This window comes from Pan troglodytes, chromosome 3, assembly GCF_028858775.2.
Source record: "Pan troglodytes isolate AG18354 chromosome 3, NHGRI_mPanTro3-v2.0_pri, whole genome shotgun sequence".
In the NCBI taxonomy this organism is placed as follows: Eukaryota; Metazoa; Chordata; class Mammalia; order Primates; family Hominidae; genus Pan; species Pan troglodytes.
Window position 1 is genome coordinate 112,305,589 of NC_072401.2, and position 14,073 is coordinate 112,319,661.

Here is a 14,073-nt window from a genome sequence, read left to right on the forward strand (position 1 = left end):
TTATTTCAGTTCTCTTCTGGCTGCAGAAGGGACAGGTGCGGTCTGGTTCTGATTTCACTGGTCTTAATTTCTTATCTGACCTGGTAGTCAATCAAGGGCATGAGAGAGGGGGAATGAGGGAGAGGTGGATGTGTGGGAGAGGAGAGCTGGGGACTCTAAGCTGCAGGGGGAGGGGTGCATGCATCTGCGAGGCACTGTGTGTGTCTGTGTGTGTGTGTGCGTGTGTGTGTGTAGTGCTAAGCATCTGACTTTTCTCATCGAGGAACCGGCAGCTCTGCCTGTCATTCCGCACTTCTGTGTATACGAATGCTGCCCTGTGCAAAATGGATTTCTGAGTGTTAACCATCATGTTCTTCTTTTCCAAAGGGTCTTCTGTAGGATTTCATTTGCAGAGCACAGAGGGCAATATCTAGGGTAATTCCAGGGCTTAGTGGCTATGATCTTTTGTCAACTCTCCTTGTGAGAGAAATTAAACTTGGTATGAGCACCCACCATTGCAGCAAGTGCAACGCCATTCCCGGCCAATGGGCGGGAAATCATAAACCTGACAAGTATTTATGAGAGGGAAAAATGAGATGTCATAATATGACAAGAATATATTCATTAAATCTTTCAATTTCTCAGAAACAGAGAATTCCCACTTCAGTAAAAGGCTTTGAGCAGATTTATCAAGTCTGACATTCTTACTTTTATGAGATTTGAGTCTCTATGCTAAAATGAGATATATTTAAAAGGAGGACAGACTTTCCAAAGGAGGAAAACTCCTAAAAAGGTGGAGATAATATAACACTAGCCATTGTTCCTTTGATGGAATACTAGATAATGCCCACAATATGCACCGAAAAAATCAGAGCACAAACATGAGTACCAAAATAAATTATGCCTTTCAAAGTATAGAAGGATATACTAACTTATTTCATGGTTTCTTTAATAGTAGCCTCTTATAATTGTCAAGCAATTTCTTTTTATTTCAATACAATCAAACAATAACAGCATGCATTTAAGGTATTTGCCAGAAATATAGCTTTCATAATTGCAGTGTGTCTATAGACTGATTTTACTAGGATGACTGAAGCGGTGTATGCTGGGAAATAAGCACATGGGGCTACACCCATCAATATCACCCCATATATATTTTTTTATCTGTGAGACCCGCACAGGTATATTATGACAGGTACCACTCTGCTCATGATAGGTTTTCGTGAAATATTTTTAGGTTATTTGTGCTGATCTCAGAATTGCCTAAATCTACTTGTCTCATTTTTAGTGGACTGGAAAACTGGACTTTTCTCAGTTTGAATATTTTAGAATCAAACCTAGATTTGGACATCTGCCAGTGTGGAAAGCACATTGGAGCTGCTTTCGAAGCCGTCTTGTTACACCCTTGACCTTGGAGACACAGACTCTTGAGTCTCAGGTTATAACCATGACTGTGATCTGATTGGTATTCATGTTGAGATGCTGTGTGTTCTCTAAGAAGGCTGTGCATATCTTTAGGAAAGTGTAAGTGGTTGGTATGCCTGAGGGAGGGAGACAAATTTGTGGCTTTTAATCTAGATTCGGATCAAAGGGGGGAACTTCAGTGGGCAAAATTTAGCATTAATTCCATATTCTGGATCACTCATAATATCCTTCTAATGTTTGGTGATTAGGGTTATTACAGTATGCCGAGCCCTAAGAGTACATCTTAGAATGGAAATACCTATAATTAATATTGTGTATAATATTTAAAAGATGTTAACTATACTACACAAAATCTTGTTAATGTAACTTAAGTAGGGCTCTTTCTTTATAGCCTCAAAAGAGAAAATGTTACCCCTAAGAATGAGGACACAGAGATAGGGGCTATTTGCAGCCAGAATCCTCTAATGTAAATAAAACATAAACTTTTTATTATCTATAAAGTCAGGGGCTATTTGCAGCCAGAATACGCTAACGTAAACCAAAAAAGTGGTTACCTCAGATCACAATGAAAATGTCTATGATAAGAAGACAGAGTACAACAATAAAACATGCTTTCTTTAAAAAATTAATTTAGAAAAGTTTGTTTCATGTGCACACTTTTTTTTTTTTTAAAAAGTATAAGCTTCTGGTGAGCAATGGATAGAGTTTCTCTTTCTTTGGGAGTCAGCCCAGTGCATGGTAGACCCTCTGTACACGTGGCAGGGAACGTGTCTTCCTCTTCTTGGCATCCTTCTTACATGTGACAGCCATTAATACACATAGGAAGGGTTAAAGACATATTTCCTGCAGGGAGAGTTGTTTGACATGAAAGGGAAACCTTTATTTTAATATTAGGTTTATGCAAAATTAATTGTGGTTTTTGCTATTAAAAGTAATGGCAAAAACCGCAATTACTTTTGCACCAACCTAATAGTTGCCTATTCACCGTGAAATACTGCCAAATCTTTTTTTCACATTTCAATTTTACTTCATTTTTTAGTATTAATATTATTAAGGATTGCTTATAGGTCTCTATTCTAGACTAAAATCTTTCCTTTTATATAAAGGGCCAAGATCACATATTCAGTTTTATATTCCATCCCTAATTTTTTTTGCACTGGCTTCTTTCATTTGCCACCTGTGTGACCTTAGACGAATTACTTAGCGTCTCTGTGCCTCAGGTTCTTTATCAGTAAAATAGAAATGATAATAATACACAGCAGGGTTCTGATGAGAATCATAGTTAATTTGGTGCTTATATATAGTGAGCACTCAATAAACATCAATTATAGTTTTATAGTAATATTAATGTCTTCATAATTGACTGGCACAGTAGCTGGCACCAAATGGGCATCTGTAACTTATTTTACATGTTTAAATGACATTAAAGCATGAATCACAGTAATCACTAATGAAAAGATATTTTTCTGTAACACAAAGAGACAATTTGCAGCTGCAAAATTGTAGACATTTCACTTTTTTCCTACAGCCTGTTTCCTGCTTGTTGAAAATAGCAAAGGAGAATGTCTCTTTCACTTTTAAAGTGCTGTAATCTCTGTGGTAATAAAATAATAAAACACAATAGTATCTAATTTTATTCTAGCAAAAACATGCGCGATCTGGGTATAATAAAGTCCATTTATATTTAGTTATAGTTTACAAATATTATTGGTTCCCCATTGCCTACCTTAAATTAGCATATACAATAAGTTAACTACATTCTGGTAGTCACTGTTACTAAAAACAAAACATTTTTTTTTTCTGAACTAAAGTAGCCCCAAGTTATGTATGTGTAGGCAAGGCACGGTTAGGAAGAAGGAAGTAGTTTGTTTACCCTTAGCACTTTGTGGTAGTCCTGGCAGCTGTTCATGCCATGTGTCACCTTCTCTGGTGAGATGCAGCATCTGTCTCATTTAATTAGCAGGACAGTCTGTTACATATGTGGTTTGGAAAAATGAAAGATTTCCCAAGAGCTTTCTGTCTATGGTATTTTGGAATGTTGTTATTTGTGGATGGATCTGATAACTTGTCATTCTCTTTGTGTTCTCTGGCATGGTTCTCGTGTAGACGAAGAACTTTAATTCCATAGAATGTCTGAATACCACGGAACAACTCGACTCTGATAACATTCTGGGAGATGAAGACGATCAAGGGACACAGACCAACCTCCTGCTTTCCTAAATTAGCTGTACATTCCAAAGAAGCATGTTCTATGACCCCTTTCATGTAAAAAGTTTTCTATTTTATATTTGAATCTTCTTCATTTTTAGTTGCATTCCTCCCTGAGTATTTTCTGTTTGGTTGGTGTATTAGTCCGTTTTCACGCTGCTGATAAAGACATACCAGAGACTGGATAATTTATAAAGAAAAAGTTTAATGTACTCACAGTTCCACGTGGCTGGGGAGGCCTCACAATCATGGCCAAAAGGCATGTCTTACATGGCAGCAGGCAAGAGAGAAAATGAGAGCCAAGCAAAAGGGGAAACCCCTTATAAAACCATCAGCTCTCATGAGACTTATTCACTACCACCAGAACAGTATGGGGGAAAACACCCCCGTGATTCAATTACCTCCCACCAGATCCCTCCCACAACACATAGGAATAATGGGAGCTACAATTCAAGTTGAGATTTGGGTGAGGACACAGCCAGAACATATCAGTTGGTATTTATTTTCTCTTAACATGTTTTATTAGGAACCTGTTATATGCTATATTGTCTCTCTAGCTATCATCCCTTTGTTTGGTGAAGCTGAGAAGCACGCTGAACTCTGGAAAATTTGGTGCCATAAGTGAATATGGAAAAAAATCTAAAAATTCAAAGCAGGTTTCCAGAAAAATCATCTCTATACACGATACACTTTTTTTTTTTTTTTTTTTTTTTTTGACAGAGTCTCTCTCTGTCACCCAGTCTGTAGTACAGTGGTGTGATCTTGGCTCACTGCAACCTCCTCTTCCCGGGTTCGAGTTTCTTGTGCCTCAGCCTCCTAAATAGCTGGGATTACAGGCCAGTGCCACCACACCCAGCTAATTTTGAGATGGGGTTTCACTGTGTTGGCCAGGCTGGTCTTGAACTACTGTCCCCAAGTGATCCGCTTGCCTTGGCCTCCCAAAGTGCTGGGATTACAGACATGAGCCACTGCACCCAGCCTCTTTACATTTTTTATTATGAAAAATTCAATCATAAACATGTAGACAGAATAGTATAACGAATCATCATATACCCATCACTGATCTCCAAGGGAGTTTCAACTCATAGCTAATTTTGTATCGTTTATTACTCTCTCTCTTACTAACATTATTCTGAAGCTATTTCAGACGTTTCATTTTATTTGTAAATACTTTAACAACTATCCCTGAAGATTTAAAAAACACAGCCACAATATCAATATCATACCTAAAATATTAGAAAATGTTAGCAGTAATATTACCTTAGTAGCATTAAATATAGGCATTGTTTACATTTCCAATGGTCTCATAAAAAATCATAATTTTTTTTAGCAGTTTGTTTTTTGCATTGGCATCAAAAACTCTCCAGGCATCACAACTGGTTAATATGTCCATAAGACTCTTCTAATCAATAGACTTTCCCTTCTTTCTCTTTCTCTTGTTTCCCCCTGTAGTTTCTTTGTTCAAGAAACGACATATTTTTCCCACAGGGTTACCTACAGTCTGAACTTTGCGGATTATATCCCTGTTGTGTTTTTAAACATGTTCTTGTGTCCTATGCACTTTGAAAAATTGAAAGTTGAGTTGGATTCAGGTTATTTTTCTTGGCAATATCATTTCACTTGTTTTATATTCTGATTTATAAACATAGTGTGCCAATGTAGTTTCTTAAGTGGACCATTTAGGATGTTTTTAAAATGTTCAACTCCTTTTTATCTGATCAGTGGTTCTCCAAGCCTGGTCCCTGGACCAGACTCATAAGCATCACCTGGGAGCTCTTAGTGATGTAAATTCCTAGGCCCCACCCCAGATTAACTAAACCAGAAACTTTGGGAGTGGGGGCTAGCAATCTTTTAACAAGCTGTCCAGCTGATTCCAGTGCAAGTTATAATTTGAAAAATCACTATTATAGATCATTAGTAGTCATTGGCCATTTGTATTTTTCAAAATTCAAAACTTGTTGGTACTTACAAAGAAGACATTGTGTAAATTAGTGTTTGCACATTTAACATCTTGACAGATAAGTTCTGTCTTTTCTAACTCTTCTTCTAACCCAATGTATGGCCCCAGTTCTTGTGTCAGTCATCTCAGTAAAAGGAAGATGGGAAATCTAGTAAACAATTAGTATCATTAATTTGTCAGGATTCTGTTCTATTTGCTAGCACCCTATTTAATCTGACTGCTGGTGTTAACTATTCTGCGGCTCCATGTTACTATGCCATGACCTACTTATCATATAATTTCTTATTATTTTTGGAGCAAACCCAAGATCCTTACCCTGTACTTCAAAGACCTACACCTTTGTGCCTCATTTCCATCTGACGCTAACATGTAACAATTCAACCTTTTTGTTCTCCTTACCTTGTCTTGGCTTTCCCTTAGAAGAGTTCCCTTTTCATAAAAAGTTTTTATTATTGGAATACCTAAGCATTTATATTATATAATAATATCCTAGACCCTGTCTTTTGAAGAGTTTTCCTAGATTTAAACATACAATCTGAATATGGAACTCATTCTTGGCTTGTCTAGTATTTTTCAGCAGCCTAGACATATATCGGTGGCATTGCATCCCTTTACGGGCAAGAGGCAGTAGTAGAGTGTAGGAGTTAAAAGCATGGACCCTGGGATTTGAATCTTCTGCCTGCTACTTACTATCTATTTGCATTAATTTCTTCATCTGCAGCATGAGGAAAATAATAGTATGAAACCCATCATGTTGTTGTGAGCATTAAATAAATTATTATATGTAATATGCTTTGAGGAATGCCTAGCACATGGTTATCAATTATTCTCTTAATATTTTATTTGATCATATAAATTTTGGTTTATGGGTTTCCATGACTATTGTTCACCCTAGGAAATTATTGTAGGTTAGGAATTATGCTAATAGGTTTCTATTAACATAATATTTAATTCAGTGCCACCTGCACCCAAGTGCTTTTTGAATTTAGTGCCACTCAAAATGCAAGCCCTTGAAATGAAATCTTAGAAAAAGGTGGGTGTAGGGGGGAGAACTTAATTCAGAGTAACGTACCCGACCTAAATAAAAACTTCTTAATCATGTATTAAAGGAAAAGAAAACCTTGTATCTAGCATTAATTATATTAATATAATACAATATAGTAGAGTTTTACTAGCCTCTCCCTTATGCACTGTGAAAACAGGTAGTTTGCAAAAATGCACCTTTATTCTGCAGTAAGGCTGCTTTGGGTAACGGGGAATCAGTGACCTGTTCTATCATCACTTGCAAATCATAACAATTAATTGTGTTGAAAGGTCTCAAAGTCTAACTAGTAGTTAACAAAGAAAGCTTGAAAACTAAGACAAAGTGTTAATGGTCATGTGAAGGTAAATTTAACGGCCATATTGACAGTTACAATTATTACTTCTGGCAACAAGGTATTAGCAGGCTAAATACTGTAATGAGTTTCAGTACTTGCTTTTTACTACACTATGAGAAAAACTAATTATGAAATACATATAATTTATGATGTATATAATTTATTATTCTTCATATGGCTCTGATATTGGTCAGTATTAAATTGCTTTGTCAAACATTAAAGCCAATAGACTAATGCTCAGTTTGGCACTATCATAATTTACAACTATTTAATACTAGTAATTTTTTTGGGGGGGGACAGGGTCTTGCTCTGCTGTCGAGGCTGGCGCAATCTTGGGTCACTGCAGCCTTGACCTCCCAGGCTCAACTGATCCTCCCACTTCAGCCTCCCAAGTAGCTGAGACCATACACGTGTGCCACCATGCCTGGCTAATTTTTGTATTTTTTTGTAGAAAGTGGGTCTCACTTTGTTGTCCAGCCCGATCTCCAACTCCTGGGCTCAAGCGATTCACCCACCTCAGCCTCCCAAAGTGTTGGGATTACAGGTGTGAGCCACAGCACCCAGCCTTTAATTCCTTTTTAATATTCAGATCAAATATTTTTCTTTCTTGTTTAAAAAATAAATTCAGATCAACTGTTGTTGTTGCTGTTATTTTCATATTCTGAATGTGTGGCACTCTTGACTCCTTGAATGCTGTGTGTGCATATAGGTAGATAATTTATGTAGCCGCTGAGGGGATTCCCTCTCATTCTTTCCTGATCCCAAGTCAGGAACTGACTTCCCATGTGGGAGATGAGATTTAGTACCCAGTACTTCAGTCGAAAGCCCATAGGCAGATGTTATGGCTCTATTTGCCTCCCAAAGTTTCCTTCAATGAAAGGACTCAAAGGGGCACAAGTTAGTTTTCTTCTTAGTGGCCCAAAAAGGTGTGGGGAGGAAAAGAGTATTGCTGAAATATCTGCTTTGAAATTAAAGAAAATAAGACATTTCTTTAGATTAGCTTAGAATAATGAGATGTGAGAAGGAAAGTTTAAGGTATATAAAATGGGGCAATTTATAATTTGTCATAAAGTTGTTATAAGGATGGAATGTGTTATTATTATAAAGAGCTTAGAATAGTTCCTGGCAGAGAGTGATTTTTATTTAAGGGTTAGATATATAGTTAGTATAATCTTTTGGCTACTTTTATTATGAATTGATTATGAGATTGATCAGAAAAGACATTTGGAGATAGAGTGGGGCTGGCAAATGTGATCCCTTTTCCCCTTTTAGACTCTAATTTCTCTTTGCCCCTCTTCTTTTTAATCCTTCAATCTCTCTCTCAGACCTATGACTTGATGCCTGTAGACCCTAGGTAGTGAGATCTGTGTGCCTCTGAGGACTATGATGCAGCACTCCAACAGAAATAGCAGAATTCTGAATAAGTATTCAGTCAGCACGTTACTGTACTAAATGCTTTAGGCAACTGTTACACAATGGCAAGCATTTGTGTATCTAAACATTTCTAAACATATAAAAGGTAAAATATGGTATAAAAGACAAAAAATGGTAAACCTGTATAGGGCACTTACCATGCATGGAGCTTATAGGACTGGAAGTTGCTCTGGGTGAATCAGTGAGTGAGTGGTGAGTGAAGGTGAAGGCCTAGGACATTACTGTCCACTACTGTGGATTTTATAAACACAGTGAACTAGGCTACACTAAATTAAAAAAAAATCTTCTTTCTTAAATAATAAATTAACTTTAGCTTGCCATGGCTTTTTTACTTTATAAAGTTGCATTTTTTTACTTTTTGACTCTTTCTGTAATAACATTTAGTTTAAAATATAAACACATTGTATTGCTGTACAAAAATGTTTTCTTTCTTTATATTCTTATTCTATAAGCTTTTTTCTATTTCAAAGATCATATATATATATATATATATATATATATATATATATATATATATGACTTTTTAAACTTTCTTGTTAAAAACTAAGACAGAAACATACACATAGCCTAGGCCTACACAGGGTCAGGATCATCAGTATCACTGCCTTCCATCTCCACCTCTTGTCCCAGTAGAAGCTCTATTAAGAGTGGAAAACTGGAAATAGTAACACAAATGGAGCTGTAATCTGCTATAACGATGCCTTCTTCTGGATACCTCCTGAAGGACCTGCCTGAGGCTGTTTTATAGTTAACTTTTTTTTATAAGTTGAGGCAGTATACCCTAAAATAGCAATAAAAGTTTACTATAGTAAATATATAAGCCAGTAACATATTCGTCATTATCAAGTGTTATGTATTGTGGATAATTGTATGTGCTGTAATATTATATGACTGGCAGCACTGTAGGTTTATTTACACCAACATCACCAAAAACACATGAGTAATGCATTTGCTATTACATTATGATGGCTACGACGCCATTAGGTGATAGGAATTTTTCAGCTCCATTTTCTTCTTATGGGACAACTGTCACATTTGTGGTCTGTCGTTGACTGGAACTTTTTCGTGTGGTTCATGACTATATGATCAATGCAGAAGTTATACCATAGATTAAAAATAGAAATGAAATCTCCTTGATATATGAGTACATAATACATATGTATGTATACACACATACATGCACATGCACACATACATACATATGTTCATAAAGTATGTAGAAAGAGATCTTGAGTTGGAAATAAGCCATCGTTCAGGCAGGTGGCCACGGGTTAAAGCTGTGAATTTACAAAATGGGGAAAAGGGAATCAGAGTAAAAAGCTGTGCTATTACCCCATATTTAATTTTAATTGCGATGGGTATAGAAGCCCTTTGGCATGAAAGGGAAAATGGTATATATTTTAAATTTTCATGCCAATGATAAATATTTCACATGCATTAAAACCTGTAAAATATATTGTATTTACAGGAGCAAGTCACATTCTAGAGGGAAATTGCCTTTCCTGCAGTTGTATTTTTACATTACCCCAAATACCTATGAGAACCAATTAGTCTCCACAACTTGCCATGTTCCTGTTAAGTGAACCTGGCACAGGAACATCCAGCTAATCCTTTGGCAGCCTTGTGTGAAGTACTTAGGAAGCCTGGTGTGTCCTTGCTCCAACCTTACAGCATGGGAGCCAACTCTGGCCACTATTGGCCCGTTATTGTGCAGTGGTGAATTTTGACACAAAATGAGTTGTGGAGATTACTGAGGAAGGAGCGCAAAGTGATTATGTGGTCTCTCTTTTGGGCCTGATCTTTAGACCTTCAGAAAAATTGGCCTCAACCTTACAAAGATATGGACAAGGAAGCTATTCCAAACACGAAGTACTCCATTGTATAAAGTACAAAAATGAGTAATACCATCATTAAGAATAAAATATTCTCAAACAAGAGCCTACTGATTAAGAATGGAAAACTGGGCTGGGCGCAGTGGCTCATGCCTGTAATCCCAGCACTTTGGGAGTCTGAGGTGAGTGGACTGCTTGAGGTCAGGAGTTCAAGAGCAGCCTGATCAACATGGTGAAACCCCGTCTCTACTAAAAATACAAAAATTAGCTGGGCATGGTGGTGGGTGCCTGTAATCCCAGCTACTCTGGAGGCTGAGGCAGGAGAATCACTTTAACCCGGGAGGCAGAGGTTGCAGTGAGCCCCTATCGCACCATTGCACTCCAGGCTGGGCGACAGAGCAAGACTCTGTTTCAAAAAAAAAAAAAAGGGAAAACTGGAAACAAACTGCCTGGCCTGAATCTTGGTTTCTCAGCTTACTAGCTGTGTGACTGGGCAAGTTATGTAACATCTCTGTTCCTTAGTTTCCTTATCTGGAAAATATACCTACCAGATGAGGTTGTTGTGGGATTAGACTAAGATAATGTTGGTCATGCATGTAAGCAGAGCCTGTCACTTATGTAAGTATCAACCAAAAACCTTTCCAAGCAAACAAACAAGGAAACAAAACTTCTGTACAAATCTTATCTTAAAAAGTTATAAAGTTATAGTTATTCTTAATTAATGGTTGAATGAGTAGAATTCAGATCTGTTATTATTTTTAAAGAATGTAGACTTGAAGTGTAGAAAAGGATTATTTTAAAATATAACTTTTCAGTTTTGGTGTTCTGTTTCACAGTAGAGTGACTACAGCAAATGCCAATGTATTGCATATTTCAAGACAGCTAGAAGAGAAGATTTTGAATGTTGCCACCACAAAGAAATGCTAAGTAGTTAAAGTGATAGCTATAATTACTCCAATTTGACCATTATACTATAGATACATGTATTGAAACATTATACCCAATAAATATGTACAGTTATTATATGCCATTATAAATAAAAATAAGTGAAGAGTTCAAAAAAAACCTTTTCAAAGCTTTGAAAATTTTTTCTGAAAGATCGAGTTGATCATTATTTTGAAGAGAAGAAAATGTTTAACATTTTACTCAGTAATTTTATGGACAGTAAACCAAATGGGCAGTCCTTTGGTTCACTTCTCTCTGTGCCCAGAAATACCTGGATTGCCTTCATATGGCCTCAGGTTGTAGAGTTGTGAGGCACCTGACTGGGGTTGCATGGGATGTGGCAATCCTTATATTTAATATTTCATATTTTGAAGAGAATGAGAGTGGTGCAGGCGGGGTAAAGGGTTCTCTCAAGAAGGATGGGGCAAATACAACTGCTTCTGTCCTAACTGGGAGGAAAAGCAGACTGACAAAGTCAGAAAGCTTTGAGTTTCAGGTCAGCCTTCCCACTGACTCCCATTCAAACCTTGATCAAGTAATTTGACATTTCCTACCTCAGTTTCCTCATCTGTAAAATGGTGATAATAATAGCACTCACCTCAGAAGGCTGTTGTGAGGGTTAAAGAAGATAATGAATGTACAGAACTCAGCATACTGCTTGGCTCATATGGAAGCCCTTAATACATGTTAGCTAATAAATCCTACCTTTGCTCCTTGCTTCAGTGCTGGAAGTGTAGAAGCTGACAACAGGTCCCTTCTTTATTTAGGTTCATCCCTACATAAAAGAAAAACACCATGTTGAGTAAATTTGGAAGAGACGATATTCCCTGAGACTAGCAGAAGTCATAGCTATTAAATGTGTAAAATTGACTTTGTTGCATAGAAATCCTTTGATAAGTAACAGATGAAACTGTGATAAATGATATATTAATAAGTAAAAATTCACTTTTATTAGGCTTGCCAGATAAAATACAAGACACTGAGTTATATTTAACTTTTGGATAAGCAATAGCTAATTTTTTTGTTGTAAGTACATCCCAAATGTTGCATGGGATACATGTATGCTAAAATTTATTCATTTTTATCTGAACTTCAGATTTAACTGGGGATCCTATATTTTTATTTGCTAAATTTGGAAACTGTAACCTTTAAATATCACTCTTTTCTGATCTGGTATTTTAGTTTTATACTTTTCCTCATAGATTTTTTTTTTCTCATAACTGGTAATTTATCAACATTTCCTGTCACAATAAAGCTAAATTGTACATAAAATATTAACATAACTTGGAACTTTATGAGATGAGAAAATTTATGAGATGTAAATTAAAAGCAACATTAAATAAACTCAAGGATTAATTATATGCATAATAACATACCTTTTCATATTTCTGGTAAACTTGATACAAATCTGATCATAATAGTACAAGCAGTCAGTAATAAACATAAGGAATAAATAAAAATGTAGAAGAAACATGAATTGTTGCTACACATGATAGTTTTGACAGATTAAATGCACAAAACCCCCAAAATATAAATTTTTCTAGTTTCACGTTTTCTCTTAGTGTTATTTATATCTTTATTTCTAAAGGTATACTTGTAATATACTTATTAACATTAGTCTATTTAAGAATCTCTATTATTATTTTTGACTTTCAAATAGTATCTGAAATTTACCCTGAGATTTATCTGAGATTTACAAGCAAATCTCAAGGTTAAAAAAAATCATTGAGTTAGGCAGTTTTAGAATTGTTATTTTGAAATCAACATGTTATAATGTTTTAAAGTAGGATATATGTATATACAAACTTACATAAACCTGTATGTCTTCATTTTTATTTGTAAAATCTTTATGATTTTACAGCTTTAAAAGCGATAAAGTACTAATATGATGTATTAATATATTCCCTTGAAAATACAGATTAATCAGGATTCCTGTTCTTAGATGGTTAAATCTTAAGTTTATTTGAAACAAAAGTTTTGAGTCTACAGAAACTTATTGAAAATAGATAATTAGATGTTCAAAAAGTTATGATTTGTTGTAGAAATGCAACTAGTAATTTAAAAACTACTCATAATTGTTTTAGATAATTGTTGCAGACAGAATATTGATGAAAAAACACTTATATAACTGAGGGAAGCAAATCATATGATAACATCCCTTCATCTTAAATCTATTGAATTTGTTTGGCTTAAAATAACATTAAAAGTAATGTGTTTTAAAAATGCTACGATTTTTGGTAATCCATTCCATTTGGATTTTTGCCTTTTCTTTATTTTGAAGTCTAAACGGATCTACCGAAATATTTAACTGGCTTTGTTTGTCTTCCAAGGATAAAGGTTCTTTAGGGGACTATGCCACCCAATTGCTCTATTGCCCTTTTAATTTCCTTTTACTTTTTCAGAACTTCTCTACTACCCTTAGGAAGCATAGTAATTAAATTAGGGTAAAACCAAATAGTTCTCATATAAGGACAAAGGTAAGTGTTTCTTTCACATGCCTGATAAATTGCTCTATTGGTTTTCCTGAATGTGAAAAATTATTTGATCTAAGGGTGTTACCATTTTTGTGATGACATTATGTGACTGTTGCCATTATAAAACATCAAACTGTTACAGTAACACTAGAGTTTGTTTGTTTGTTTGTTTGTTTGTTTTTTGAGACGGAGTCTCTCTCTGTCGCCCAGGCTGGAGTGCAGTGGCGCGACCTCGGCTGACTGCAAGCTCCGCCTCCTGGGTTCATGCCATTCTCCTGCCTCAGCCTCCCGAGTAGCTGGGATTACAGGCGCCCGTCACCATGCCCGGCTAATTTTTTGTATTTTTAGTAGAGATGGGGTTTCACCATGTTAGCCAGGATGGTCTCGATCTCCTGACCTTGTGATCCACCCGCCTTGGCTTCCCAAAGTGCTGGGAT

General features: G+C 36.0%; 1 non-coding gene across 1 annotated transcript; it reads right to left on the reverse strand.

Annotated features, from left to right (window-relative positions):
- Positions 1-9,520: 9,520 nt before the first annotated feature.
- On the reverse strand, positions 9,521-9,585 carry MIR297 (microRNA mir-297). The gene has a single exon (NR_130452.1). It is a non-coding gene; the product is annotated as a microRNA mir-297 (primary transcript).
- Positions 9,586-14,073: the final 4,488 nt, after the last annotated feature.